Source organism: Haliotis rubra, unplaced genomic scaffold (assembly GCF_003918875.1).
Source record: "Haliotis rubra isolate DU_JTF1 unplaced genomic scaffold, ASM391887v1 Scf61, whole genome shotgun sequence".
Lineage (NCBI taxonomy): Eukaryota > Metazoa > Mollusca > Gastropoda > Lepetellida > Haliotidae > Haliotis > Haliotis rubra.
In genome coordinates, this window is record NW_025767313.1 from 2875946 (window position 1) to 2903592 (window position 27647).

Consider the following 27647-nt stretch of genomic DNA (forward strand, 5'->3'; position numbering starts at 1 on the left):
GGTTTGGAGATTTTTATCTCTTGGCAAGTCATGCTGGTGTTCACGATGGAGAGATATACCAGGATGCCGTTATTCTGATAGTCCTGATGGAATGATACTTAAATATGCTTCATATGTTGATATTCCGGTATTCATAATGAAAGTATACTTAGATATCCTTGATATATCGACATTCGTGTTTCCACAATGGAGGGATAGTTGACCATTTCTGATGTGTGGACATTCTTGTATTTCTTTGGTATTTGGGCTAAAATTTAGTGACATGCTTGATGTGTCGATATTCTTGACATGTCGACATTCTGGTATTTTTTAGTGAGACACTTGGATATACTTGACATGTCGACATTCTGGTATTCACTATTGGGACACTTAGATATATATAACGTGTCGACATTCTCGTATTCACGATGAAGGGATAATTGTGTAAATTTGTGTCAGTATAAATATAATATTTGATATAAACATATATACACACCTTTATAAACATTTAAAATGGAAAAATGTGTGGTTTAAAGAAAATTTATTGGAGTTTTATTGCTCTGATTTTATAAGCATGAAAGATATATTTACACAAATTTCTTAAAAGGGTTTCATTATTTGTTGATAACAGGGACTTAAATTTATAGTAGTTTGGTTGTTTCTGATATACATATGGCAAGTATTTTAATCTAAGGGAGTTATATTCAGTACATATAAAAATAAAATGATACTCATCTTCAACATCCAGCTTACACAATGGACAATTACGTTCTGCAACCTCAACATTTAACCATCTTCCCTCATTATACTTTAACCTTAATAACCCACATCTAAATTTGATCAAAATATTTCGAAACTTTTTGTCCAGGATACATGATAAATATTTTTCTGGAGTTAACAGACTTTTAAACACTCGGTAAATACGGTATCGTGAACTGTTATTCAATGTACAATTCCATGATTGAAACAAACATATTGATTGCAACAGTCTTGAATCTATTTACAAATAAAGTTGCATCACCAACTGTCTGAGACATCCAGACGTAACCAAATCCATGTAAAAAAAGTATTTCTCTAACATATGAAGCATATGTCTTATATCCACAGTTATCGTAATACATTTGCATTTTGTACACTTTCAAGGGAGTTCTATCTTGATGCATATGAATAACCTTTAACCAATACAAAGTTTAAAGTTTTACACAATGCGTTTATAAAGAGAGGATATCTTCCACACTCGCCATATACAATAGCAGTAGGTGTTTGAGGGCTGACATTCAAAAAACGTTTGCAAGCTGTTAGATGAACCTTTTCAATTTCATAAATTTATGTATTCCCCAGATTTCTGCCCCATGCAGTAATATCGGCTGTATCTGCGCATCAAATATCTTAAAATACACACTGGGGTCTACTATTCCAATTCCATTTAAATTACTTATTACTTCCATTAAAGCCCGCTCACCCCTCAGTGCTAAATCATTGATGCAATTTCTCATCTTAAATGTTGATGAAAATATAACTCCCAAATATTTATAAGTATTTAATGTTGTTATTGGTTGGTCATTTAAAAACCACTTTTCATTTCTTGCTAAGCGCCCTCCCCTTCTAAAAACAACAATATTTGTCTTGTCTAAGTTTACTTTTAGACCTGAATATTCAGTGTAATTATGTAGAATATTAAGTTGATTCTGTAAGCCTGGAATTGTATCAGACATAAGAACAACATCATCGGCAAACATAAGTAACATGATTTCTAATAGGTCTGGAAATAACTGCACTCCATATTTACCATATCTAGATATGTCGTCTGATAATTCACTAATGAAAAAGGAAAACAATAAAGGGCTAAGAACACAACCTTGCTTTAAACCAATTGGACAGTCAAAATACTCAGTATATCCGTTATCACTTCTTACACAAGCTGTTACCGAGCTGTAAATACTCATTATAGCAGTTAGCATTTTCCCATGTAAACCAGATTTGAATAAGCGCTTATATAACTTAGAACGGTCAATTGAATCAAAGGCTTTTCTAAAATCAATAAAAGCAATATATAACTTTTTCCTTTTCTTAATTAGACATTTTTCTATAACACCATGTAAAGTAAAAATATGATCAATCGTAGAGTACCCTTGTCTAAAGCCTGCTTGTGTTTCGGGAACTTTACTCCATATATTTGCCCAGTTCGTGATACGGACATTTAAAATAGATGTATATAATTTACTTAATATACACAATAAAGAAATCCCCCTGTAATTATCTGGGGTTTTGCGATCACCCTTTTTATGTAAAGGAATAACTATTGCTTTCGTCCAAGCCATGGGAAAAACACCTGTGTTAAAAGTACTATTAAACAATATCTTTGAAAAAGGCATAATAATATGTATAGATGATTTCAACAGTTCAACAATTACACAATCTCTACCAGCTGACTTGCCATTTTCCAGATAAAAAAGACATGAACTTAGTCCCTCATCAGTGATAGCAGACTCAAGAACACAGCGATCAATGTCATTTAAAGGAATATTTACATCAGGACTGAAAACATCATTCTCAATGGTATCATCAGCTTGATTTTTGGTATTTTACCTTTAATTTGTAATCCTTTGCTGGTTTCTTCATTCAGATTTCGGGCTAGTTTCAGCTGGTTTTATAGTGCTAGATCACTGAGATACTATGGTGCAGTTAAGCATGAATGTCCCACTCAGATACATTATACTGACTCCGAGCCGACCAGTCCTTGTTGTACCCATTAATGCCGAGCGCCAGGCAGGGACCAACAAGTACCATATTTTAACATCTGTTGGTATGACCCGAGGATCGAACCCGCGACCTTCCGCTCTCCGGAAGGCGGCTGCTGCGTTGTAAATTCTCTCCCCTAATATGCATAGGTCTGTAGCGTGTTTTGAGTGGAGCTGTTTATGAAAATAATTCTGTTTGAGATGTTGATTCGGTCAGCTTCAAATCTGAATCTGTTGATTTGACTGTCGACCCATACCCACAAAATTAAAAAAGCATGACCCAAATGATAGATAATAGCCTACTCGGAAATACAAAATTATAGTGAAAAATGGCGGTTCCACGAATCTCTCTCTGCGTGAGTCCCTATAATGTTCAATCATGGGCATATATATACATACATACTAAACACGGTCTACGTTTGAGTGACCGATTGCCCAATGTAGTGTACTTACACCAATGACATTTATTGTGTGTATTCCATTATTATCAAGAACAATACTGAAAGAACGGATATTCGTGACAGTGCAACATCTGCGAACCACGAGTGTTACAACAGTGATCCCATGTGTCACAATTTGTCAGTGACACAGGGCCTCGGCAAACAGAGAAACACATGCTGTGGATTAATTGTAGCGGTGCTGAATAGACATTTCAAACTGCAGGCAAGGACTTTGGGTATGTTTATCTGTATATATCGAAATTTCGTTGTTAAATAGGCCTCTGACAATCGTATAGTTTTCTGTATATATCGAAATATCGTTGTGAAACAGGCCTCTTAGAAGCATATGTTTGTCTGTATATATCGAAATGTCGCTGTTAAATAGGCCTCTGAGAATCCTGCATATATCGAAATTTCGTGTTTAAATACCCCTCTGAGCATCGTGTGTATATCTGTATATATATCGAAATATAAAGAGACCTCTGACACCTATTATCTCAGCAAACTCCTTTTAGCATCGCATTAACTTAAGATGTACGCCATGCACAGAGCCTAAACAAGAACAAACCTAGGCGGTAAACAAATGGCCCGCATTTCAGTCTGCGTTTGTGTTCAAACTGTAACATTCGTAAGAAAGTATGAACACTCTTAGTGCCGTGTGTCTTGGATCTATCAAGGTACAAAATGTGATAATGGCATATACCAAAGTATGTGATTGCACGAGACACAAATCCGAACTCTGTCCAAACATTAATGATTTATATGATTTATTGTCTGTGCATTTCGAACCACTTATCTCGTAAAAATGAAATATACCTCTGATTTTTCACCCAGTGCAATAGTTTAATCATATATTGGTTTGGTCATTAAAAATATACGCTGTTTTCACGGTACACAGTTTGATATTGTACACTCAGTGATGCTCATGAAACACTAAGCATTGAGATCTTGTGATGGCGAAAAGCAGTAGTGCCGTACGCCTAAACTGTATACTTTACGAAACGTTGCTTCACTAGGTGAATGTGTGCTGATAACTGCCAGACAACAGACATAATACATTAGGCACTCTCCGGATGGTAGTAAAAGCATGCCGCCAGATGTTCACTTAATGGAAGCACACAAAAGTTAATAATCACAAGGCTATAAAGACAAATAGAAACTATGCTATTTGTTCCATGTTCATTAACTGTATATGCATCATCTGCATGATAACAATTTCCACAATATTTAATTGTATTTCTCAGTGTAGATCTAAGTATTGAGTGCAAAACAGGGATTGGTAGTTGGCAATCTGGTCGTAAGGTTCCTGGTGTAGCATTTGTCCCGAAGAGCCTTGGTTTGTTGCGTCGACTGACTGGATCGGGTATTTTGTGTGATATCTGGTGGAGCAGGTTGTCTCTTGCTTTGTGGGATTGGATCTTTACTCATAATACTGGTCCGCTATGCCGCCTTGATAAACTACACCGTTATAAGCTGTACTGCGATGCAAACCTGCATTCAGTCATTTACATGTTGTTAAAGACCAAGAGTGTCACTTCCGGTTACTCTGGGTTGGTTCACAGAAGATCGTACTAATCTACCATCCAAAAAACGTAGGGGATATTGGATTTACAAGATTGATACAATGCAAATGATGAAGCCAAGGAAGAAACAGATGATGAAGAGAAATTAGGGGAAAATGTGACAATATATTCCATTCCTTTGAAAATGTTCCATCTGTATGGATACATAATATTACTTTTCTCATTAGCATTCGTTGGTTTCACATTATTTTTCAACTCGCTGTGCGCATGCGCAGAGCGTGTGGAAAAATATCCACTGCATATTTCCGGTTTGGTCGTATGTTTATCGATAGTGCAAATGCACGCTAAATAAAAGCTGTTATGAAAATGATTTACGTTGTGACAACTGTTCATAGCTGAGTACATACTTCCATTTGCCTCTGCTTTTCAATAATTGATGTCCTATTTTGGTTGCAACTCCATCAGAGATGTGTTTGTTTAGTTGTGAGAAGGGGATGTGCGGGAAGGACGGTGGTGGTGAGATGTCTTTATACAAGAACTTGTTGACATAAATGAAGCTATTTATTTAACTAATCCCGGCCTCTGTTTCATAAATCAATTGGGATCAGTTATATTCGACATAAAACTATATATTTTTTTTGATTTTTGTTTTCTTTGGAGTGTTTACACTATCGATAAACATACGACCAAACCGGAAACATGCAGTGGATATATTTCGCACGCTCTGCGCATGCGCACAGCGAGTTGAAAAGTAATGTGAAACCATGGAATTGGCTAGTGGTATGCTCGCAAAGTGGAAAGTCCCCTATTTTTTTTTGAATGGTACATTATTTACATCCCTTTTTAATGTAACTAGTACTTAATACAAAATTTGGCCATTTTATGAAACGAAATGTTATCAAGAAAGTTCATTTATATACTCAGCAGCAAAACAACCGTCAGTACAAATTCAAACTTAGATCGGCACTGTAATCAAATCATTACAGAAATGGACATAATAAGCGGATCAAAAACTTGTTTTGTGTAAAATATCTTGACACATCAATGAATAACAATTTCAAGACATTACGTGAACGTTTGCAGTCCATTCAGACTCTTGACTTCAGTATCTAGTGTGGCCACCACGAGCGGCAATAACTGCAGCACAGCGTCTATGCATGGAGTGCACTAATCGATTGATGAAGGCCATTGGCACCTGGAACCACACTCTGAGAAAGGCCTGGCGCAAGAAATCGGCTGTGTTCGGCCTTGGTATGACATTATTCAGTCTCCTCTGAATTTCATCCTAAAGATGTTCAATTGGGTTTAAATCAGGACTAAAGGCTGGCTACTGCATAATGTTGACACCGTTCTGCTGTAGGAAGTCCCGTGTAGCTCTGGCAGTATGGGCCCGGGCGTTATGCTGAAAAATGTTGTTCCGGTGACGTGCGAAATGTGGTATGACGTGGGGTCTGAGAGCTTGGTCGATGTAGCGCACCGCTGTGATGCCGCTTCCTCTCCCTGGACCAAGGTTCTGGAACACCACAGGCCCCACTCTCTGGTTCAGGTCTGTTCCACCCCATACCATGATGCTTGCACCTCCCCATGAGTCTCTTTCCATAACACATTGGTCTGAGTAACGCTTGCCACGTCGTCGCCATATTCTTGTTCTGCCATCTGCAGTTGATACGCAATACTCTCATCTGTGAACAGAACAATTTTCCATTGCCTGTATCGCCAGTTTTGGTGTTGTAGGGCAAACTGTAGACGTTCACGCCGATGACGAGGGGTGAGGATAGGTCCACGGTAAGATCTACGGCAATGGAGGTTCCCGCTGTTAAGACGTCGGCGTACTGTATCAGTACTGATTGGTCTTCCGTGGGTTCCCACTGTCTGGCGTGCTGTTTCGGATGCCTGCATGAAGGGATTATGTACATGCTGTCGCACAACATGGCGGTCTTGTCGTCTTGTGGTCACCCTTGGTCTGCCAGTATGAGGGTGATCATTTGTGGTGTTGGTGGCCCGGAAACATTGCTTCAGCCTGTAGATGGTCCGAACGTTGACCTGGAAGTCATTGGCAACGGCTTGTGCAGTGTGGCCAGCTTCAAGTCTTCCTGAGCTGTCGTGAGTCGGGGCATCCTGCTGACGTTGTAATGTAAATGTTTCAACCAGGTTTGGGGGTGCATTTTATAGGGCTGGTCCTTGTGAACAGCACGTGCAGCATGAGTTGCATGAAAAACATGGAAAACACCGTACCATCTCCGAGATCAGGTTGCGTTTTTGTGACCATTTCCTGGGTTCCATTCTGAATTTGGGAAGGAATGTCTTTGCTCAGGTAAAGTTGGAGATGTTTTCAAAAATATACAATCAAAACATTAAATGAGTTTACAGTTATCCGTTTCTGCGAAGGAAAAAACAAACTGACGTTTCTTTTGCTGCTTAGTAACAATTTCAAGTTTGGTCAAACACACTGTATACTTTCTTTTGAGCACTAGGTTATTTGTAGGATAGTCACATTTCAACGAGTAGGGCTGAAACGGTACGCTCTTCCCACGGTACGGAACGTATTGCGGTACAAGACCTTCGGTTCGGTCCGTTTAGGTCCGGTATATGAGAACGTACTTCCGGGAAAATAGCGGTCGTCTAGCAAAGAAATGCATAGATTGTGACAAAATGATTCGATTTCTTGACATTTTAGAAAAGGTTTAAAAAGGTTAATAAAATGACGGTACGAAAACAGAAAAAAACGATTTTTTGGATTGCATTACGGTATACCGAACCGAAGGCAAAATACCGCGGTTCTTCTAATACCGCGGTATACCGTTTCACCCCTAACAACGAGCTTATGAAAAGGAGTAATATTACAGAAATCAACTCATTAAAGGCACCATGTCAATCATTTACGACATATTTTGGCCTATATTTTATATATATTCGGGGCATATGCACTCACTTTAGCTTCCTATTGATGCAATAAATGACTTATTATCCCTTACGATTTGCCTGAAATCGATAATTGAAATTTCGAGGCGAACAGCTTCCAAACAGAAACACTTGCCATATATGGAATGTAAACGATTATTTGTAACTCCCCAGTGCACCGCTCACCGACCATATATTTATGTAGCATGTAACGTACGGTCCCAACAACCACTCGAGTAACTCGCTTGCATTGCTAGAGTTATGCCCCTTTGAACGCGAGCAGTCCGTAAAGGTTCTATCATTCCAAACTACTTCTTTCCGTCACCTACAAGAAGGCGCCATCCGGCTTGCCGGAATAACACGAGTAGTTACGAATGGGGTTCTATTTACCGAATCAAGGCCGGTTAACGATCCCAGTCGTTGCTATAGAAGCTGTATGTGAATCCGTAGAGGTTCTGTTACTGCAAAATAGTAGCCTAGTGTTACCGTTACTGTTAGTGTGATAGTGTTAGTTCGTGCTAGTTAGTTAGTTAGTTAGTTAGAAAGTAGCTTAGCGCATACGCTGTTCGATAGTGTGTAAAACATTCAATACAAATCAGACCTGCGTTATACTTGTGCTAGCTTTTTCCCATTCGATTTTAGGTCTCACAGACAAACATTGGCCTTTATCACGATTTGTATCATGGAAATATCCGCTAGATGGGTCTTTTCCCTAAACCTAGAAGAAGAAGAAGAAGTTTATTTAGTATTTGAGGCCACATGACCAAGAGTACAAACATACTGTATAAGAACAATATTGTGCGGATGGACAGACAAAAACAATGTAATTAGTTCATTTTCATACAGGCAAGTTACGCTTTAGAAATAATGCTATTGACTTCAATAGATGTGCATTTGTTGTTGTTAAAACTTGTTTAAATTTTAATCTTGATGGGAACGTATGGTAATAACTAGGTAAGTACAGTTTTCTTTGTACAGAATAGAATGGACACACAAGTAAAAAATGAAATTCATCCTGTGTAACATTAAAATCACATTTGTCACAAATCAATACATTGAAATTTATATTATTATTATAACGTTGTTGTTGAACATTTAACTTATGGCTTAAACAGCGGAATTTGCATAAAATGCGTATAAGGTCCTTGTTATGACAAAGTTCCAATATGTATTTTTCAGGTTCGAGGGCAGACTTGATTGCTCCATAGTCTTTTAGAAAAGATGATGTTATCCTAGAGTGCCAATTTTGAATGTCAATATCTTGACATCTTTGTCTAAATTCACTTATAAACGTTTCTATATTCCCACATTCCTGTAAAATCCAAACGTAAGAAAATCCAGTTCGGAATAAAAGTAGACGCACATGCGTAACCCAGTTGCAGCTACCACTATCGTCTTGCAACTTTAACATTTCATAACATGATTTGGGATGTCGATTATTGTCCATATGTAATATTCTGCACCAATATTTGATACATCTGCCGTAATATTTAACGCATAATTGGGTCCTGCCAATTTCACCAAGTACAGCATTGGAAGAAACATTTTTATTAACACACAGAAAACGTTTGAAAAAGAAACATTGAGTTTTCTCAATGTGAGGACGATATGAATGCCCCCAGATTTCACTACCGTACAATAATATTGGGGATATGTTACTATGAAATATTGCTGAAGCAACTTTCAAAGATATATGTGGAAGATCTTTGAACATTTTAAATATAGGGAACGAGGCTTTTTGTGCTTGAAGACTTAGTGTTTCACATGTCCTCGACCATATCAATTTTGTGGTAAAAACAACACCTAGATATTTATAGTGTGATACAACATTCATTTGGTTTCCATTATAGAACCATTTTTTCTGATTTCTTAAGATATCCACCATTTCTAAATACTACTATACAAGATTTGTCAAGATTAACTTCTAAACCCCATTTTGAGCAAAAACGATACAATGTATCAAGTTTTCTTTGTAAACCAATAACAGTGTCATCAAGTAAGGTAACATCATCTGCAAAAAGTAGTAATAGAATATCATTTAAACCATCTTTGACAAATATTCCTCTTAATCCACAGTTATTCATTTCATCCACAAGCTCGTTGATAAAAAGTATAAACAGAGCTGGGCTAAGCATGCAACCTTGCTTTACCCCAGATGATGTGTTAAAGATTTCAGATCTCTTATTTCCAACTTTAACACAAGCTGATACCTTGTCATACATATCTTTCAGCAATTGAACATTTTACCATGGACACCTTTGGTGAGGAGTACATATAAAAGCTTATTTCTATTTACAAAATCAAAGGCTTTTCTTAAGTACTGTACTTACAGAAACTGAAACGTCCAAAGTTAACATTTCAACTCAGAGTGTGTTTTGTGTCCGTGCAAAACTTCTAAACGTTGCATGATTTCTCTCATGAATGTTGCTAATTGTAAGTGGTCTCGAATGTCATTTATTTTCCAGATACATTTAATGATTTGGTTAATATTTGGTTGTCGATTCTATCTGCTATGTGATTCTTAGACAGATAAAAGTATGATTTATTGTTTCTGCGACACCCCCACCCAACCCAACCCAACCCACCCCCACCCAACACACACACACACAAAAAGAAATACATGGCATACATTCTTGAATGGATGCAACAACTTTTGGTCCTGACATTGTGAATTGTTTTTAAAAAAACAATCTTCAATTGTATTGTTGTTACCAACACCCTGGCCGTGTACAGCAAACCGACCCAGAGAACCAGCGGATGGCAAACTGGGATCTGGCCCCAAAGCTGAAGTTTCAGCGCGTCAGACACAATGAACTCGTACTAAACTCAGCGAGGGGAATCCCCCAACTGTAGGTTGGTTTGGGTTTTTTTCATTTTGGGAACGATTACACCTGTCACGACTTGTCGCCCGTTTTACGCAATTTCCGCTTATGAACTTTGACCTTGATAGAGAATTTAAGGTGATTAGATATGCCATTAAGTACTGAAATCTGCAGAGGTGCATTTTCAGTTTCATTGTGATTTACGTTTAAACTCTTCTCAAACCTTTTTTATTTCCAAAGTGTTCAATATTCGGTATCGCTTCTGGAAAAATTGCACAAATATCATATCGTTGTTGCTGTTGTGTATATCAAACTTATTAGATGCTTATTACTAAAATGAATAATTTGAACCAATTCACACCACCTCACTTTCCACAGATGTAGACAACATTTTATGAGAGGTCCGGGCTGTAATAAACCACGAAAGAGTACATTGTTGTTCATAATAGAGGGACTGTTTCGACATTTTATCTGTTGACGTTCCCCGACATTTTTGTGTACGTGACACTTGTACATTTACATTCGTTCAATTATCTGTATATTCCGATATTTGAACATATTTTCACATTGTTTGCCCTCCCACCAATAAATCGAACAGTATCGTTCCCTCCATCCCAAAGTGGACTGTCCCGTCTGTCTTCCGGCAATAGGTTCGCGCGAACTGCCGGCACCGGTCAACATTTTCACAACACGCGCAGCTGAATAACCGCTGAAACATCCCCTGGGAGGATCATTTGTGGATATAAGAACATCATGACTTTATGGTGAGTGATCATGAGATTATTTACTAATTTTATTCATTGAACTCGTAGTAATAACCCACTCTCGTATATTTTTTCTCCAACCCACGTGCTTGCAATGTGTACATCACAAGTGTTACTCGGTCCGACCATGAGTGAAGTCTAAAAATAGCCCGTGGTTCAGTCTATTTTATGGGGAAAGGGTTCAGAGGTTAAATTTACAGTGTTCTATCTTGAGATGTTAGTAGACATGCACATGTTAGTAGAACTGGGTTTTGAGGTTACACAAGAAAATGTACCCAACAACTAGTACTTCAATCAAATGAAAATTCACATGGCTGTGCGTTTGAGTTTGGCGAACAGTGATGCATTGTGTATGGCGAATACGATAGATAGATGGAGCAGACGACAAACACGTGTACTGACACCAGAGACCATATAATATATTATATGGTCTCTGCTGACACGTAATGATTGAAAAAGTACACATGTGGTTAGGGATAGTTTCATATATGTAAGACAATATTCTGACATCCATACAAGACCGATAATTAATTATGAGTTTCATAAAGACTCTCTCTCCGATCTGCTCACTTTCTCCATATATACACTTCCTTTGTGTAAACCAGCTGTGTTCGCGCCATTCCCGAACGAAATGTTTCAGAAATCCTGTAATTCAGTCATACATAATATGTATAATCAGAGACCAGGGATGATGTAAATTACGGACTCAGTCGGTGAAAAACACGTGGCAAAAGAAGAAAGCGCCGTTATGTAATGTTACCTATGCATGTTTGCTTTGAAGTGAAGGCGATATTCATGCTACAGCAGTGTAATTGGCTGGAGAGATTATACTTCACGCCTTCTTGTTACGTGCAAACAGGTACGTTGCCCTTTTAAATACCCTATCGGAGTCAACGATTATTTAGGGAAGTGACGCAATTTTCGAAATTTACCCTTCAGTGGAAATTGAGTGTACAAGTGGAATAATATCTATTCGACCTTCAGATTGTGTGTGTTTTGTGTGTAATACGCTCTGTCTCATTCACAACACAAAGCAAGTAAGGACGCTCGCACCCCCACACACAGGCAATTAATTCACCCCTACGGCTGCTCACGTCATGGCGCCCAGTTCACTGTGGCAACTTTAAGCGCCAAGATCACTCAACTTGTGTCAGAACTAAGGACAGGTGCACGCATGTCTACCTCGTCATGTGTTGAGTGTGTGGCGACTTAAGGTGTCCGAGATACTTATTGCTTGAGGGATGATGAAACAGACTATCTATCCCAGATCTACGGCAGAACATAATGAAGCATATCAGTATTCACTGTATAACAACACTAGTATGCTCTCCACACGCTGTTGACAGTATATGTAGTGAATACAAAATGTATATCCATATTTTACCTCGATATAGTTTAGAAATGGTCTGAAATTTCACAAAATACCTTAAAAAACTGTGTGTGATTCTCTCACTCACTTAGAGAACGTTAAAATAGTTCACGGTCGTTCAAAAAGTATAACTGGTTGCCTTAACCAATATTGGAGCCATTCGAGATCGATCGATCGATTGAGAGAGAGAGGAAGGGAGAATGAATTGTTTGTTTCATAAAAAACTCCACTCAAAACACGCTACAATCCACACTCAAGTTAACGTATTTTGAATACCCCCAGTAAATTCCCGATTCATACTATACATATTAATGATGATATTAACACGTGAGTGTATTGGGGAATCAGCACGCTTGGCAAGAGGTACCACTATACCAACCCCCACACAACACAAAACCCGAGTGAATAAACAATGAGTTTATTAGTTGACAGCCACCGATTTTTAACGTTCTCTAGAATATAAACAATCAAGTTTTATAGCACGTTACAAACATTTATAGGAGTACTTACATATCAAGAACAGCGATGCTATAAAAGAATTACAAAAGTCGGGATAAATATCAAAGTACACAATCTCATACAACAGTTTACGTGTCATTGAATAGAGCACACCCGGCACACTCGAATACATTATCCGAGTGGTTAATTACAATATACATAGTCATAGTACATATTCAGACAGCGTGGTAAGGTTGAATCAGAATTGAAGAGATCTATTATAAGCCGTAGTACCTGTGAATATTTGAAGAACACGCAACACTGACACGTTCCACCTAAACCTGACGGTAGTGCCAAAAGTCGTAACATATACTTTAGGTACGATGGATTAAACTTAGGACATGATAGCATAAATATTTTAACAAAATAGAAGAAAGTAAAGTAAAGTATTAGACAGCCATCGAATGATTTGTGACTGTCTGTCGTCCTTATTTTGTACCTTTTCCAGCTATCACAAATACTCGTATTTACCGATTAAACTGACTGTAAAGTTGTTACGGTGAACTTTATTATATCATTTAATTTGACAGAAGCATCGATGATAATTGTATATAGTGGATGACCAGTTTGCGAGTGAGTGAGTTTTGTTTTACGCCGCACTCAGCAATATTCCAGCTATATGACGGCGGTCTGTAAATAATCAAGCTTGGACCAGACAATCCTGTGATCAACAGAATGCGTATCGATCTACGATGATATGTGTCAACCAAGTCAGCGAGCCTGACCACCCGATATCGTTAATCGTCTTTTACGACAAGCGTGGGTTACTGACGACCAATTCTAACCCGGATCTTCACGGGTACCAGTTGTGAGTATGCAAGTAAGGTATGTGGACCAATATGTGGCATGCGTGATTTGACCATCGTGGAATGTAAACATGCAATACAGATAAACGCATTGCACCTTGCACCTGTTATATAAGAGATACTGGTCCTAGATAATGTCCGATGCTCGTTATCAATGTGACCCTTGGCCGGCTTAAAATAGTGGAACGTGGTCAGTCTGCCTTTAATATTTCCAGTTTCCAAAGACATATAGCCTCATAAAATATTTGTATAACTTTGTCCATTTTCTCCATGTTGATGATAATATGACTCAACAGTTGGACCCCTGATTGAGTGAGTTTAATTTCACGCCGCACTCAGTAATATTCCAGCTACGTATATGGCGGCGGTCTGTAAATAATCGAGTCTGGACCAGACAAGCCAGTGATCAACACCATGAGCATTGGGAACCGATGACATGTGTCAACCGAGTCAGCGAGCCTGACCACCCGATCCCGTTAGTCGCCTCTTAGGACAAGCATGGGTTACTGCAGGCCAATATTCTAACCCGGACCTTCACGGGTATGGACCCCTGAAATGATCCACACGCAACTGTATTTTTTCAGAATGATAACATTGTTTTGATAATGAAACATACAACGGTGTAAGAATCTACATCGAAACGTCGCTCTGTACATATAAACAAGAAGTTGTCATCAATAAAGTTGTATGTTTCATTTTTGACTCACCAACACCTAGAATGCCGATCAAACAGGCCTTGTGCTGTATCCACGTAACCACTTCAAACACTAGACTTACATCGTTTCTTTGAAAGAACATATTTTACACATACAGCGGTTTCTAAGTTATGTAAATAAAATACAATAGAAAAGAGCCCAGAGACTTTCTTCTTTTCAGAAACTGTGATAATCGATACTTGCCACACATTCTAGACTTGCATGGACTCCATTGTGAATATTTGTTTCAGAGTCCGTATATGGGGCGGTGGGCTTGCTATAGTGGTTAAAGCGTTCGCTCGTCACGCCGAAGACCCGGGTTCGATTCTCCACATGGGTACAATGTGTGAAGCCCATTTCTGGTGTCCCCCGCCGTGATATTGCTGGAATATTGCTTAAAGCGGCGTAAAACTAAAACCCTCACTCACATTTGACAGACTGTTCACCAAATATAGACGACAAAGTCAATAATGAGCAGAGGAGGAAAATCATCTATACACGTCTCACTTCATTATTTTGCGTTTGATTTTAAATTTATAATATCTGAAGTTGTTGATGTAATATCCCAAATGAGCTGTACTTGTCATTAGCGAGTCAAAGGATCTTTCTACATTTGTACTTGGTGCAATGAGTGCTTATGAAATTGACAAAATCAAATTTTGCAAAGTTCATTAACAACACTCGGTAAAGTGTATGCCCCACTATTTGTGTACTTGCTATTTCATAAATAGAAACAAATTCCACTTTAAACCGATTTGGCTGCTGATGTCTCGATCACCGAAAAATATGCTGAATAGACACAAACTGTTTTGAAGACAAGATACTGCTTGCGTTGCTATATGCTTTATTTCACAGTGCTCAGTACACAGAGCAAAATCAGTAACCATGATCGACCACCCTACTGTTCAAATAAATTATAGTGCCAGTGTATGCGGGTTGTAGGTGAAATCTTGACGTGAATGTCGATCCTTTCATCGTAGTGTGCACACAGTGCATTGCGCTGACAGGCGCTGCGACTGCTCGCACCGTGCTTCACTGCTGTTTCCAACACCTGGTCCGCCGAATCACTACTGGTATATATTTGGTGCATTATGCACAATTTTACTGATTGCCGTGAAAAATGGGGCCTACTATTATCAAAAATGGGGCCTACTATTGTTTCTATGTGTAAATATTTACTGATGACAGTCAAACGATGTACTTTGTCAAAAGCATTGGGAACTGAATCGATCACTTTACATTCAACATGTTTAGATTTTTTTAGTGTAAGTGTTATTTATATGAGCTGACTCCAGTACTTTCATGTAGAAGAGATATGACCGACTTAAATACACTTGGTAGGCCGTTCAGCTGAATATTGGGGTGGGGTGGTAGCCTAGTGGTTAAAGCAATCGCTCGTCACGCGGAAGACCCGGGTTCGATTCCCAACATGGGTACAATGTGTGAAGCCCATTTCTGGTGTCCCCCGCCGTGCTATTGCTGGAATATTGCTTAAAGCGGCGTAAAACTAAACTGACTTACTCAGCTGAATATTTCTTATAATTTATGCATTTATACCTCGACGTTTTGATGAAGCAACAGAACCCAACAATTTTTCGCCAGTCAACCGTCAGTTGAAGATCCGGGTTAGAATTGGCCTGCAGCAACCCATGCTTGCCGTAAAAGGCGACTAATGGGATCGGGTGGTCGGACTCGCTGACTTGGTTGACACATGTCATCGTATCCCAATTGTGTGGATCGATGCTCATGCTGTTGATCACATGACTGTCTGGTCCAGACACGATTATTTACAGACCGCCGCAATATACTCGTAGCTGAAATATTGCTGAGTGCGGCGTTAAACAACAAACCAACCTACCAACTTCGTCCGAGTGCAATGACGTTTGAGATGTTGATACTTGTGTTGGTATGTTGTCTATTTTCGGTAACTGATGTATAGAATCTTTATTTGTTGTTGAAAGACGCGTATTTCGAGCAGTGTGATGCTGTACTGGAGCCTCGAATAGCTCCAGCACTGTTGATGCGGCTCAAAGCAATATTTACTGACCCACGGGTGCCTTCTGGACGTGCCTCGCTCACGTGGCGACCTGGAAGTTGCTGTGTGTGAATCATTCACGTGTTGTGTCCACAGGAAGTCTACATTCCGTGTAGACGTGCGGCTCGGCTCTGGCACGCTCACTTCGACGCCATTTTTAATATGAATGGTCAAATTTACGTTGTTCAGAATATTCACCATCCATATGGCCTTTTATATTCGATTTTAACGATGTAGTAGTATTAGTATGAACAGCACCATGTATTTTGATACAAGCACCGTCGGGGCGGTGGGGTAGCTTAGTGGTTAAGGCGTCCGTTCGTCACACCGAAGGCCCGGGTTCGATTCACCACATGGGTACAATGTGTAAGCCTATTTCTGGTGTCCCCCGCTGTGATATTGCTGGAATATTGCTAAAACGGCGTAAAACCAAACTCACTCACTACAAGCACCATCATCATCATCATCATCATCATCAAAGTTAGTGCCAAGTGATAAATCATCCTCATCTTGCTCCTCATAATATTTACTCTTTTTTCATTATATACGCACAGACAAAGTATCGCAGCACTCCATATTTTTCACAGTGTCGAATTAGACTGACAACTAGTTTCTGAAATGAACATATTTTACAGATAATAAAAAACAAAAATTTAATGAAAAGGAGCTCCGAGACTTTCTTCATTGGACTTGCATGGGCTTTGTTGGAGATAATTGTTTCAGGGATCTGCATGACAGACTTAATTGTCAGTAAGTTACCATAAACCATATCCATACCTCAAATATACTTACTGTCTGGAAACATTGACCCTCAATGAATAATGGCAGATCTAAACACACAAAGAATGAAAAACTGTACTTTATGCAGAGAAACAAATATGGCAACATGACACATTTTTTTTGTGTGCTAATATCATCGATAGGACGTTAACAAGTGCGGTCATTTACATGATTCTGACATACAATCCTGAAGAACTCAAGACCCGTGAAGATCCGGGTAGAATAGGTCTTCAGCAACCCATGTTTGCCACAAAAGGAGACTATGCTTGTCGTAAGAGGCGACTAACGGGATTGGGTGGTCAGGCTCGCTGACTTGGTTGACACATGTCATCGGTTCCCAGTTGCGCAGATCGATGCTCATGCTGTTGATCACTGGATTGTCTGGTCCAGCCTCGATTATTTACAGACCGCCGCCATATAGCTGGAATATTGCTGAGTGCGGCGTAAAACTAAACTCACTCGCTCACTCACTCACTCACTCACTAACTAAGAACTGAAGTATCAATAACCGATCACAATGTCAAAATCGCGTGTAACCTCCACAAATTGCAGGAATACCCCTGACCCTCCTCATTGACTGTATCAGAATGAAATTGACGTTGAGGTATATTGCGTTTCAATGTTAATAGTTGAATTATTCCAGTGCATCAAGTTTTTGTACTGGCGTATTCTGTACGCCATAATGTCCCAAACATGCACTATGGGATTGGAATGTTAGACTCCAACGGTAGAGATGCTACCGCCGTAAGAAATCACCAACGGTGAATGCAGGATGTGGCCTACCATTGTCATCCATGAAGACTGGCCTTGTATTCAGAGGATGGTCATCGAAATGTGGTACAACACCCATGTTTAGAATGCCCGCGATGTACCGTTGTCCATTCTGAATTTCGTCTGATTGTCTAATGGTCAGGTTAAAAGTAATGTGGGAGGCACACCAACACCACCACTGAACCCCCAACAAACAATACTTACTCCAAAATATTGCGTTGTGCATATGCAGTGTTTCTGCTCGGCTGTCAGTCATCCACAAAAGAAATCGACTTTCGTCCAACAAGTGGACCTTTCTCATTGACCTCAAATTCCAATGATGTCGAGTTTGACACTAAGCTAGTCGTGCTGCTTTATGCTATTGGGACAACAACGGACGTTGCTATTTCAGGCCCATTTTGGATCCTTTTGTTGGACAGACCATGACGTGGAAGCCACTCTGTGTTTAACACGCCACCTGACATGAACGCATGAAGTCTTGTGATAATAAGAATGGCGGTATCCTCACTAGGAGTTGTCACTCGTGGTCGACCGGAATGCTGACGGTCCTTAACGTTATAGTTTGCTGATGTTTTCAGACCGATAGTCGATGGGTGACGACAACCAATTGCTGCGGCGCTCAGTCACACGCCAGCAGACCGTATACCTGCCATTATTGAGCAGTTGTCATTGAGGATGCCTCGTATTTGCTTATCAACATCGATAACAATTGATTTCCAAGTTATTGACCTGTAAGAACAGTTCACTGAAACTTGGTATTTGCTTAATGACTGGTATCCGTATTGCACGTGATGCTCGAGTTTGATTGTATCAGGTGCATATCTAAAATAGATGTATGGTGCGCTGGAAGAGTCATGATAGTCTTACAAACATAATTATGATGTGAATATGAATGGCTATGTGGCTGTTTAAAGTCATAGGTGTTGCGATAATGGGGTTTTTTTATGTGTATATTTGTCTGTTTCGAATGGCACGGTTGTCTTTTGTTCCGTGTCACTTACAGCTGGCTTCCTCCAGTTGTGACTGCATTAATTGTCAATATCGACTGTTGTTGTTGTTTTTGTTGTTGTTGTTACTTTCTTTCATGGTTGTTTGTGTTAGCCCCTATTAGACGTGCATGCCTGTTCTGTGCTGTAGTGCTTCTATCATGTACATGGGGCGGTGGGGTAGTCTAGTGGTTAAGCGTTCGCTCGTTACCTCGAAGACAAGGGTTCGATTCCCCACATGGGTACAATGTGTGAAACCCATTTCTGGTGTCTCCCGCGGTGATATTGCTGGAATATTGCTAAAAGGGGCGTAAAACTAAACTAACTCACTCACTATCATGTACATAATAGTAACTTTTAATTTTGCTACGTATAAGCTCATACTGTTCAGTGTGTAAACTATCTGTATGTTCTCTATGTCACAACATGTGATTTATAAGAATAAACCTCTTCTTCTTTTGATTCACTTTAGCTTGGCAACGCTATAAGAATTTATACTGAAACGCCACATCATAATATAATAAAGAAGATGTAATCAATAAAATATCTTGTTTTACATTAATTTTGTACTTGTTCTGATTGTTCTATCTGTGTAACCCGCCGTGACGTTGCTGGAATATTGCTAAAAGCGGCGCAAAACCATTACTCACTCCGTGTAATGATTTACTGGTAATATCAGTCTAATGATTTACCGATAGCTGTTGTTGGTTGTAGTTAATAGTGACATATTTTTTTAAATCATAAAGTGCTTGAACAACATATTATTTCCACCTTAATCAAAACAGGTGGTGACACACAAACATATTATTCAACAAACTTCATCTTCCGAGTTTCAGAACAAACAGTGAACATGTTATCAGGTAAACATTGAGTCACTTTGCCCTTGATAAATCACTTATCACCATCACTCCCGTAACCTAGAAAGATAGCAACGTAACTGTGACATCATTGTCCTGTTTGTCTCCCTCTTATTATCTTCAACGCAACGCGTTGTTATGACCGACGGATTTTTGTAATCAGTACTTTAGGTATGTAATCAAACATTTCCGTATCAATCAATGCCTCACTATATAAGCGATCTTTACTCTGGTACTTTCATAAATGTATGTTTTTGTACGACCTTCCTAAGATCAAATTGTGGGTCGAGTCCAGGTTGTTGAATGAACCGATCGCAACTGGGAACCGACTGGGACAACCTGATCAGCAACGGGTTTGTTTTTAAATTTACGAATATCTGTTGGCCTTATTTCGTAACTCTATATACGTACATCTAGTCATTCAAATGTTTGTTAGAATTTATTCGTATATAACTGAATAATTCATTTCTCTTTAGTAATTACAGAATATTGAATGTTGTGGCTTTATCGAGTCGTGCTGATGAGATTAAATATCCCACCATGTGAGATCGTCCACAGGCTGCTGTGAGGGGACGTATCTTTCATAGTGGCTGAGGCCAAGAAATTCAACCTCTCACTCTTCTGATCAGGAGGGATTATCAGAAACTGCGGCATATTTTTTACCATGAAATGCCAAGCGATCTCCCAGTTACAGTTTACCCCTCCATTCTCAAAATAAGAGCCAGACTGGGGCTGATGAGACTGGGAACAACTGTACACCGAGGTTAAGCAAAGTTGTTCCAGTGACGTGATGGGGCTCTCAGTTGATACTGCAATGACGTATTCCCGTGCCATGATTTGATATGCGTTGTTAGGGAGATGTACTGGCTTGATGTACGTTCTCAGTGAGCTGTAATTATATAAGGACTTGATATACGTTCTTTATAAGCTCTAATGACTTAGTATGCGTTCGTTAGCTGTAATGACTTGATATACGTGCTTAATCCGCTGTAATGATTTAATATCCTTTCTTGTGAGTGAGATGTACTGTAATGCCGTGATATGTGTTCGTAGTGTAGTTTAGTGACAGGATATACTTTCTCAGTGTACTGCAATGGCTTGATATACGTACTGAGTGTACGTTACTGGCTTGATTATACCTTGTTAGTGTATTGTACAGACAGGAGTAACCGTCCCTGGTGTACTGTAATATGCTTTCCTAGTGTAATGTGATAATATATACATCCCAGTTGTCCTCTAATGAAAGGATATACGTTTTTGATATACTGTAAAGAAAGGATATCTGTTTTTAAGTTAGTGTAATGAAAATTTATACTGTAATGACGTCATATACGTTATTAATGTAACGACAGAATATTCGTATATCGTATACTGTAATGACAGGATACAATTCTATATGTACTACAATGACGGATATATCTCTTCCTCATATATAGTAATGGGGAGATACACGTTCCTAGTGGACGATAATGACGTGATGTACGTTCCTAGTGGACGATAATGACGTGATGTACGTTCCTAATGGGCGATAATGACGTGATACACGTTCCTAGTGGACGATAATGACGTGATATACGTTCCTAGGGGACGATAATGACGTGATATACGTTCCTAATAGACGATAATGACGTGATACACGTTCCTAGTGAACGATAATGACGTGATATACGTTCCTAGTGGATGATAATGACGTGATATACGTTCCTAGTGGATGATAATGACGTGATATACGTTCCTGGGGACGATAATGACGTGATATACGTTCCTAGTGAACGATAATGACGTGATATGTGTTTCTAGTGGATGATAATGAGGTGATGTATGTTTCTAGTGGATGATAATGACGTGATATACGTCGCTAGTGGACGATAATGACGTGATATACGGTCCTAGTGGATGATAATGACGTGATATGTGTTTCTAGTGGATGACAATGACGTGATACACGTTCCTAGTGGACGATAATGACGTGATATACGTTCCTAGGGGACGATAATGACGTGATATACGTTCCTAGTGGATGATAATGACGTGATATACGTTCCTAGTGAACGATAATGACGTGATATGTGTTTCTAGTGGATGATAATGAGGTGATGTATGTTTCTAGTGGATGAAAATGACGTGATATACGTCGCTAGTGGACGATAATGACGTGATATACGGTCCTAGTGGATGATAATCACGTGATATACGGTCCTAGTGGATGATAATGACGTGATACACGTTCCTAGTGGATGACAATGAAGGTGAAATCCTTTGTTATTGTACTTGTATTGATAGTGCATACAGTAAACTACAGTCACAACGATATTAAAGGGACCGCTCATGATAGTTCGTTATAACCATAGTTCGTTATACGCATTTCGACATATATACAGTAAGTGGTCGGGACAAAAAGCCCAGTTCGTTGTATACTTCAGTTCGGTATAAGCGTGTTCGTTATGAACTAAGTGTATTTATTTTATGATATTTCAAGGCACATGCTATCTTCGTGTACTAGTCTATTCCACGATGTCCGCGGACCCAATGCTGTTGCGCGGTCTTGCGTAAGACCATGTATTATACTATCCGGTGTCTTACTTACGGGAGTGAGTGAGTATGGTTTAACGCCGCTTTTAGCAATATTCCAGCAATATCACGGCGGGGGACACCAGAAATGGGCTTCACACATTGTACCCATGTGGAGAATCGAACCCGGGTCTTCGGCGTGACGAGCGAATGCTTTAACCACTAGACTACCCTACCGCCCCGTCTTACTTACGGGAAGATCTGGTTTGGTTATACCAAAGACTACCTGACATGGTTATTTGAATACAATTCTTATTATTGATATAATTTGGGGATCTGTTGTTTGTTCAGCGGGTTCAGAAATACTAATGGTTTTGAGTGCAACACGTCTATGATTATACCATCCCAAGGACATTGTTTTCTTCATAAAATTGTTCCAACATACACGCCACAAAACAAAACAAAACATTTGGTGATCTCGCGTCAGGTTTAGTACTGGCTGCTTTGCCAAATGTAGATTAATGGCTGTTGTCGTGAAGTACACAATGTCTATTTTTTAAATCGCACTGTAGTCTCTCTTTTTTTAAATGTATCGACTTTCGTCCGATAAGTGGACCCTTTCAATGACCTCAAATTCCATTTAATATTTTTAAATATATTATCTTTTTCACGGGATTGGGTGAATTGGTATAAACACCACACGTTTATTCAAACTTTTTTTTACGACACCCTTACTTCGATTATTCTCTCAACATAACATATACACATTGATAGAAAATGCGGTTCATGAAAACATGACCCACAGTTGACAGATCTGTGCTGATAATCTCCTTCATATGTTTGTTGAATCATTTTTATACGTAAGTAGGCCCGTACGGTAGCTTGGTGATTAAAGTATTCACTTGTCCTTGGATTCGATTCAAACACAGGACCAATACCAGGTAAACTACTATGTTACCGTGTAACCTCTACAAACATTGTTGTTCTTGTGAGCAGATCCTAAATTATGTGTTTGTTTTGGCAACGATTTCATCTATTGTTACCATTTCACATTGCAATAGTCGATGAAACATCTGAATTAATTTTAATGGTTGGGTGTATTCTTTACAACTAATAGTAACTTAATGCTTAGAACAATCTACCAGAAGCCGTCCCTGGACTAGCATTGGGAGATACGGTAATGGGCCTTTGTCCGCCTGTCAATATAGGTGAGGTGAAATTGGATTATACGTCGTGCTTGAGAATATTTCGCTCATATGACGACGTGCATGCGTGTGTATGTGTATGTGCGGCTGCTTGTACTAGCCCAGACTTAAGCTGGTTTTATAGTGCTAGCCCACTGAGATACCATGCTGCAGTGAAGCATGAATACCCCACTCAGACACATTATACTGACTCCGAGCCGACCAGTCCTTGTTGTACCCATTAATGCCGAGCGCCAGACAGGGACCAACAAGTACCAAATTTTAACGTCTTTTGGTATGACGCGGTCGGGGATCGAGCCCGCGAACCTTCCACTCTCCGGGCGGACGCTCTAACCACTACACCACGGAGGACGTCCCCTGTCAATGTAACCACAATGTAACTCTATAACTCTATAACAATATAAAACCTACATATCCAGAAATTCGTGGTACTTTGGCTTATATACCGGACATACCGTTAGCTGCCAGTCATATTCGGTCATTTACAGTTGTATATGTGTTGAAATAACACTATTTCGAAACGTCCACTGAAGGTAATATATGTCGAGTTTGAACAACTGGTAGGGGCGGTGGGATAGCCTAGTGGTTAAAACGTTAGCTCGGTTCATTTCTCCACATAGGTACAATGTGTGAAGCCCATTTCTGGTGTCCCCCGCCGTGATATTGCTGGAATATTGCTAAAAGCGGCGTAAAACTAAACTCACTTAATTGAACTGCTGGTATGGATGATTCAACATGCCAGATGTAGATTGACACCGCGCTGAAAGCACAGTAAATTCAGTGACGTCGGTCTCGTTGAAATTATAGGAATTTAGTAAAAAGTCGAGAGGGGTAATTGTCTTTGTCTCATTGTAAAGGATAATAAACAAAGTCGACCTTGACCCATCCTAACTTGACCCTTGACAGTATATGTCCTTGCCCTCACGACCTCTGTGACGTATACGTGTTATTGGGTAAGCTCTGTAATTACATACATGAACACGTATTCCGACGGACTATCCCGTGTCTCGATAGCACTTCTAGTGCATCGTTTCCAAGAGTAATAGCGAGCATGACGTTCTTTTCTTCTCTGGAAGCCTTACTGATCTTGAGGGTCACGATAACTATGTATTCGTCTGGTGATGGAGGATTTGTACTGTTGCTACTTACTGCGTACCAATGTAGTTTTTGTCGGTAGCGGAGGAATTGTCGTAGCTGATAAGTCGTGCATGTCGTTGATCAACGTCTGCTTTGTAGTCCCGACTGAAGACTGGCTTCATTCACAATCTTGTCAGCACAATAAGTCCTGTTTATCAAGTGATCAGTGTCACTTTATAGTCTAATTATACGTTGAAACAAGGATAAAACGCAGATCTGAATCAATTAATTGTAATTATGCTAATATACATTTCTTGAAGTCCATCTAAGCTGCGTGTTAACGTGAAATACTACGAACACACACACACACACACACACACACACACACACACACACACACACACACACACACACCGTGATCCAGTTAATGTTTAGGTGTTCACTTAGGAATACTCGGGAACAGTTTCAAACACTAAACGTATATGAACAATTACCCCATGCATCATTTCTTCACAGATCAGATGCAGACATCACACAAGAACCCGGGTGGGAATAAATTAGCAGATTACAAGATTACAGAAATATATTGATATTCAAGCAGTTGTTATATTTTAAGACAAACAGCTGCAGGGCCTAACTGGTTGCACACATCACAAACACATGCAAAGGGAAGTCAATGCTTCACCAAAAAACAACATGGTACATATTACTACAAAAACACCCCAAAGAAATCACAAACCTTCTGTAGTCCGAAAGCAGAATTCCGTATTTCCACTCTTGTGTTAGTGTCATCAATAATACGGCATTAATGCATCCCACCCCAGACACATGCGCACGCACACACACTCACAATTGTTCATAAGTACTTGTTATCTGAGCTTCTGAGCATTAACACCCGTATAATGTAAATTTAGAACTAGAGTCTTAAAATTTAGAATTTTGCTACATGACAATGTATGTCATTAACCTTTTTTATTATTAAGCATGTGTAAATGTAAAATGCATCTATTGACTGTACTGAATTCACCCAGGGGTAGGTCATTTGGTTTTGCACGCAGACTCTGTCAATCCCGGGTCATCGAAAACCTTTAACTACGTCTCAAAACTGTACTAGAAACTCGAGAAATACTATTGTCCTGAACTACACAATGTTGTAACAGAATATGCTGTAAACGTTTGTTACGAGTCACGCGTGGGAATACGAGATGATAGTTCCTTTATCTTTGGCTCTTTTACCTTCGTTTTGGGGGTTTTTTCGTTGTTTTTTGTAGTAACAGAAATAGCTACGCAATGGGAGTGTTTGCCTGTTTTCGTCAAGTCATACCGACTAGTAGACCAAAAGCACACTAGCTTATTAGTTTAAGTTTCCTTCGACATTACGAGCGACCCTGTCGGGGAAGGCTCTTCTCTCGCTATGCCGACCAAGGATCCGATGATTCTGGGTTCGAATCCCAGATTTGCGAAGGCAACATTAACACACTGGTGTCCCCGCCGTGATATTGCTGGAATATTGCTAAAAGCGGCGTAAAACTAAACTCAGTCAGTCACAAACCCGATAAGTCATGATATATATACTAAGCAGCAAAAGAAACGTCAGTTTGGAAGTTTCCTTCGCAGAAACGGATAACTGTAAACTCATTTAATGTTTTGATTGTATATTTTTGACAACATCTCCAACTTTACCTGAGCAAAGACATTTTTTCCCAAACTCAGAATGGAATCCCAGGAAATGGTCTCAAAAACGCAACCTGATCTCGGAGATGGTACTGTGTTCTCCATGTTTTCATGCAACTCATGATGCACGTGCTGTTCACAAGGACCAGCCCTATAAAATGCACCCCCAAAGCTGGTTGAAACATTCACATTACAACGTCAGCAGGATGCCGCGACTCACGACAGCTCAAGGAACCAGGCACTAGGAAGACTTGAAGCTGGCCACACTGCACAAGCCGTTGCCAATCACTTCCAACGTTCGGACCATCTACAGGCTGAAGCAACGTTTCCGGGCCACCAACACCACAAATGATCGCCCCCGTACTGGCAGACCAAGGGTGACCACAAGACGACAAGACCGCCATGTTGTGCGACAGCATGTACAGAATCCCGTCATGCAGGCATCCGAAACAGCACGCTAGACAGTGGGAACACACGGAAGACCAATCAGTACTGTACGCCGACGTCTTAACAGCGCGAACCTCCATTGCCGTAGACCTTACCGTGGACCTATCCTCACCCCTCGTCGTCGTCGTGAACGTCTACAGTTTGCCCTACAACACCAAAACTGGCGATACAGGCAATGGAGAACTGTTCTGTTCACAGATGAGAGTCGGTACTGCGTATCAACTGCAGATGGCAGAACAAGAATATGGCGACGACGTGGCCAGCGTTACTCAGACCAATGTGTTATGGAAAGAGACTCATGGGGAGGTGCAAGCATCATGGTATGGGGTGGAACAGGCCTGAACCAGAGTGTGGGGCCTGTGGTGTTCCAGAACCTTGGTCCAGGGAGAGGAGGCGGCATCACAGCGGTGCACTACATCGACCAAGCTCTCAGACCCCACGTCATACCACATTTCGCACGTCACCGGAACAACATTTTCCAGCATGATAACGCCCGGGCCCATACTGCCAGATCTACACGGGACTTCCTACAGCAGAGTGGTGTCAACATTATGCAGTGGCCAGTCTTTAGTCCTGATTTAAACCCAATTGAACATCTTTAGGATGAAATTCAGAGGAGACTGAATAATGTCATACCAAGGCCGAACACAGCCGATTTCTTGCGCCAGGCCTTTCTCAGAGTGTTGTTCCAGGTGCCAATGGCCTTCATCAATCGATTGGTGCACTCCATGCATAGACGCTGTGCTGCAGTTATTGCCGCTCGTGG

The 27647-nt window shown here is 39.9% G+C and overlaps 1 protein-coding gene across 3 annotated transcripts in view; it reads left to right on the forward strand.

The window, feature by feature from the left end:
• Window positions 1-11066: 11066 nt before the first annotated feature.
• Window positions 11067-27647, forward strand: part of LOC124255824 (sodium-dependent phosphate transporter 2-like) — a 47385-nt gene continuing 30804 nt past the window's right edge. For 2 of the 3 annotated variants that reach the window (XM_046689760.1, XM_046689762.1), the window contains exon 1: window positions 20207-20320. The gene's annotated coding sequence lies outside the window, so the exon portion shown is untranslated. Of the gene's footprint in view, window positions 11171-20206; window positions 20321-27647 lie in introns of those variants that run through there. The other variant, XM_046689761.1, reaches the window with a different exon arrangement.